Here is a 5,790-nt window from a genome sequence, read left to right on the forward strand (position 1 = left end):
CCTGTCCTATGCATGTTTGAGTTCTAGTTTCTGCAGGGAATTTGTTCCCAGACATACACCCTGTTACAAACATCACCCTTGGGGTAGGGAAGGACCAGGGGAGATTCCCAAGTCAACCAGGATTTAACCCTCCTCTACCTACACCATCCTCCACCAACCCCCAAGGGCAATGTTTTCTATTTGCTTACTTCAAGCCCCAAGTCCTATTAACATGCAATTCCTTGGTCAATAATTGCACCCAATTTTTCATGTAAAAGATTTTTATTTTAAGGGAGTTTCAATTACTCCAAAAGACATATTTACATGCATTACAGTAGCTAAAAACAAGAAACTAAAAAGAGGCTAAAATTACCATCATGCAGGTCTCTCAGCATTTTCAGTATAAAAGATGTTAACCCTCAGCTCCCTTCCTCCTGCTGTCTGATTTTTCAGACACCCACGCCCAGGTTTTATTCTCTCAATTACTGATACATTACACCTGGGTAGCAAACAACCAACTTAATCCATCTTAAAGGGAAAGGCACTTGCCCCACCCCATGACACACCCCTGCAGACTCAGTGGATAGTGGATCTGCATTGAAAATGTTTTTAAAATTAAAAAACCAAGCTTTTTTTAAAGCGTTCCTTAACCTTAGTGCCCCAAACTGCTCTGGCTGCAGGGCAGTCTCTGATGCCCCAGAAGCCACTTCCAGGTTGCTTCAAAGCCCACAACCCCCTCCCTTAGCCTTGGCACATCTCAGAATGAATTGCAGAATGTTTCCCAAATGCTTCTGTGATACATTCTGAGGCACACCAGGGTCAAGGGAGCGAGTTGCGCGCTTTGACATCATGTGGAAGTGGCTTTTGGGAACACCAGAGACTGTCCTGCAGTTGGTGTGGTTAGCAGTGCTAAGGTATGGAATGCTTTTAAAAAAATTTTTCTTTTTAAAGATAATGCTATTTTTAGCATCTGGTGCGACCCAGAAGTGGCTTCTGGTTGTGCCAGAGATTGTTCCTGCCCTCTGTGGATGCCGAGACCGCAGATGGCAAAGGACCACTGTAGTTTTGTGAAGGTGTCCTGCAGTGCTCGGGCTTCGTTGAAGCTGATTGGCTAGAAACACTTTTGGCTTGCTGTGATTATCATGGCCCCTTCCCTTTTCAAGGGGCCACTCCCCCCCTTCTAACCCCAGTCAAATAGCTGTCTCCCTGATCATCCTTTCTAGATGGAGCTAGTTCTCATTGTGGCAATAAACCCATGCCTGGGCTGCAAGGAAGGTGGGGGCCTTCCATGACCAAAAGCTCCTTTGTATCAAAACAAAAAGCACCCAGTTCCTCACATATTAAAAAAACCATAATATATTATAGGGGACAAAGGTTCTTGCCTTCTTCATGGCATGCTAATTTTCTGTATGCAGGGATTTTAATTGTCTGTATGTGCATTCTGTCTGTGAGTCTTCACTCCCACTCTGAAGCACTGCAGCTGAACATGTTGAATACCTCTGAGAACTCTGCCATGGGCACTTGGCATCTTGCTCAGTTTTGTCTGCCAGTAACCTTTGCAGGAAGGCGCCTGTTCTTGTATTGGAAGGCCAAGTTCCAGTGCAGCTCAACAAAACAGTTTGATTGTCTATTATTTGTTTCTGACATCCCCACAGGACCTTTCTGCACAAGAAACTTGGCCATTCAACCTGGGAAAGCCTCTCTTCTCCTTCTCGTGCCATTTGAATCTTATTTAGGTCTGATGGATATCAGTAAGGCATTGTTACAAGGGAGTTGTTCTCTAGTCTACACCAAAGTGCATAGCTCTCTAGAAAGGATCTGGGATACACATCTCTCGCTTCCAGGCACCAGTGCCAGTTTCTGTTTCTGTCCTTAGCTTGTCTTTAGAACCATGTTGCCACTGGGTTTCCTCTTCACCACTATAGCCTGGCACCCAGCCATTCCACTCCCTGTTTCCAGACTCCTCTGAGATTGGCAGCTATCCTTCCTCCCCCCACCCTCCCTGCAAATAGCTATTTAATTAACTGAAAACAACAGGAGACACCCAACAGCAGGGAACCAGGATATTCAGCTCCATTGCCCCATCCATCCAACCTGCTGACCCTTAGAGTTCCTGATTAGGAGCTTGTTGACAACCTCCAGATATGCCAATTTGTGTGTGTGTGTGTGTGTGTGTGTCTGCCTCTCTTCATTTGGCAAAGGTCCAGCTTTCTTGATTTCCAAGCATCAGTCCTAATACCTGTTTTTTAATTGGTTTACTCTTCTTGCTGCAGCAATGATGCAGCTGGATCAGGTTGCCCCCCCCCTACTGCCTCAGGTAAAGTAAGTCAGTGATTTCATTCAGAGCTGCAAACTGCACTAATAGGGAATTCCATTTTCCTGCATTTGTAACTAACTCCCCCCCCCCCCCAGGCAGCTTTGGAATGACAGTTCTCTGCTACAAAGCATTTGCAGATGTCAAATCTCCCAAACTGCAGCAGCAGGCTCCCTTGACAAAACCCCGGACACAGATCAAGGTGGTTGTTAGTTCCCTTGGTAGTGCTCAACTAACAGTGATATGATCTGGCTGGCAATGCCACAGTCCTTTCTGCCTAGCAAATTTTCTAGTGGAAGTTTCATCTTCTATAGTTCCTTTTGTAGTTCTGTCTCCCCTCCCTCTTTCTTCCACAGTTGCAGTCCTATATCTGACAAACAAAAATTTCACCTGGATCTGGATTCACTTGGATTCACCTGGAGATGAAGCTCTCCACTTTTCTGCACAAGGGATCTGCTTGTCAACAGCATGCTAGAACCATCAGTTTTATTCTTGGCTCATGTCCCCTTCCTACCCTCCAAGCATTTTTGAGCAGGCATGATGTACATCAGGTTAGAAATCTGGTTTTTTAAGGGGAAGCTCCCCCATTTTTCCAGCCACTCCCCACATCTCATCATTGCTTGAAACACCAAGCAGAGAGGCAAGAGGCTGCAGTTTCACCTTTTCAGTCCTGGAGACTTTTGTGTGATGCTCAGAGAAATGTCACCCCCTTTCTGTGTCATGCCTCCTTTAAGCTGGCAAGAGTTGATGCCTGATGGAGGCATAGCTGAGTAAAGACATAAGCTTGACAAACTGATGGTAAGATTTGTGGTGCTACCTATGCAAGGCAGGGTTACAGGTTGAATTTCAGCTTGTGGTTGGCAAAAAGCAAAAGCACAAGTGCCTCATGTCATACCAACTTCCAGTTTGGTATTACTTCTCTCAATTGAATAAATGTGGTACTTTAAATAAAATAAGGTAGATAGCCAGGAGAAGGCCAGAACTGCACTTGTTAGGGAAGCTGAGGAAGGGGAGTTGCACCTAGTAGTTAAGCATTCAGCACACTCCTTCATGTGCTTTGCTTTGCAGATTTACTGTGTCAGCAGCTGGAAAGCAGCAGTAAGGGAGTGAGAACTGAGATATATCTGCTGCCAGCATTCAAGGTTGAGGCTTGGAGGGAAGGAGAAGTGGCTGGGAAAAACCTCTCCTTGAAGCATACAGAACCCAGAGGTTAATCTTTAAAACCAAATTGTAGTGCTGTGTGCAAGAGATCAGATATGACAACCTACTGAATTACCAGTGAATATGGACTAAGCAAAATATAATTGGTTTATTCAAAACCCCAAAGAGTAAGTAATTAAAATGAGAAAAGGATGGAGAAAAGTACACCAAGCAGGCTGAAACTACAAGTGGGTGAAAATGCCTAGACGTGGTTGGGTGGAGACAGGAGCAACTAGTAGTGTTCAGCATGGGAGCCTGGCAGCAACTTAAGAGAAAAGCACAAAACCCAACACCTCATAACACTGAGGAAGTTTGCAAGCTTTGAGTGGAAAGAACAATCTAAACAAATTAATTCCCTAAACTAGTAGTTCTCATACTGGAGGATCGCCCATCAGGAGAACCAGAAGGAGTTCCATAAGGGGAATGGCCAAGAAATGACTGTGGCAATGGCACCCCAGTGATTGTGCTGCCGCTGCAAACAAAGGACTTGTTAACATACTCTCTCTCTCTCTCTCTCTCTCTCTCTCTCTGTGTGTGTGTGTGTGTGTGTGTGTGTGTGTTAGTGCTGGCTGCAAAGGCGCCTTGCTGCAATTGTGACCCATTTCTGGTTTTCAATCTTGAACCCTGAAGTGGGTTGCAATCTCAGCAAAAAGCCTTTTGGAGCAGAGGGTAGGTCTCCAGAGGGGTCTGCGCACTCCCCCTACACCCTCCAGATGGTCGGTGCAACCCCCACCTGTGTTAGCAGGTCCCTTGTTAGCAGTGGCAGCACGACTGCTGTGGCTGCCCCTGTGAATACTTACAGGCAGGGCTTTTTTGGTAATAGAACGCACCGGAACGGCGTTCCTGCACCTTTTTTTATGCAGTCCCCTGCAGGAAAAAATGAATGGAACCCTATGGAAAGTGAAAGTGAGCCGTAGTGCACGTTTACTTGCGAGTAGGCGTACTTGCCATAGTCCGTCGGAAAGGGCAGGCTGAGAGGAATCCAATGACACCAGAATGGCCCCAATCCAATGAATGCAGCCTCCCAAAAACACCTGAGAAGGTCCCATCCCTCCCAGCTGTGAGCCTGAGTCAGAAATGAAGCCATGTGGCCGCATTTACTCGCTAGTAGTCCAAACATAAGAACAGCCCCACTGGATCAGGCCATAGGCCCATCTAGTCCAGCTTCCTGTATCTCACAGCGGCCCACCAAATGCCCCAGGGAGCACACCAGATAACAAGAGACCTCATCCTGGTGCCCTCCCTTGCATCTGGCATTCTGACATAACCCATTTCTAAAATCAGGAGGTTGCGCATACACATCATGGCTTGTACCCCGTAATGGATTTTTCCTCCAGAAACTTGGCCAATCCCCTTTTAAAGGTGTCTAGGCTAGACGCCAGCACCACATCCTGCGGCAAGGAGTTCCACAGACTGACCACACGCTGAGTAAAGAAATATTTTCTTTTGTGTGTCCTAACCCGCCCAACACTCAATCTGAGTGGATGTCCCCTGGTTCTGGTATTATGTGAGAGTGTAAAGAGCATCTCCCTATCCACTCTGTCCATCCCCTGCATAATTTTGTACGTCTCAATCATGTCCCCCCTCAGGCGTCTCTTTTCTAGGCTGAAGAGGCCCAAACGCCGTAGCCTTTCCTCATAAGGAAGGTGCCCCAGCCCCGTAATCATCTTAGTTGCTCTCTTTTGCACCTTTTCCATTTCCACTATGTCTTTTTTGAGATGCGGTGACCAGAACTGGACACAATACTCCAGGTGTGGCCTTACCATAGATTTGTACAACGGCATTATAATATTAGCCGTTTTGTTCTCAATACCCTTCCTAATGATCCCAAGCATAGAATTGGCCTTCTTCACTGCCGCCGCACATTGGGTCGACACTTTCATCGACCTGTCCACCACCACCCCAAGATTTCTCTCCTGATCTGTCACAGACAGCTCAGAACCCATCAGCCTATATCTAAAGTTTTGATTTTTTGCCCCAATGTGCATGACTTTACATTTACTGACATTGAAGTGCATCTGCCATTTTGCTGCCCATTCTGCCAGTCTGGAGAGATCCTTCTGGAGCTCCTCACAATCACTTCAGGTCTTCACCACTCGGAAAGGGCAGCTGAGAGGACTCCAAGGGTGTCAGAATGGTCCTGATCCAATGAATGCAGCCCCCAAGAACACAAAAGGGAGAAGGAGGTCCCTGCCTCCCTCCCAGCTGCAGTCTGTTGAGCCATATGGAAAGCAGGCAGCCTCATGGTGTGTTTACTCATGAGTAGGCAGATGTGCCTAGGCTGTTGGTCAGGCCAG

This window comes from Tiliqua scincoides, chromosome 8 (assembly GCF_035046505.1).
Source record: "Tiliqua scincoides isolate rTilSci1 chromosome 8, rTilSci1.hap2, whole genome shotgun sequence".
In the NCBI taxonomy this organism is placed as follows: Eukaryota; Metazoa; Chordata; class Lepidosauria; order Squamata; family Scincidae; genus Tiliqua; species Tiliqua scincoides.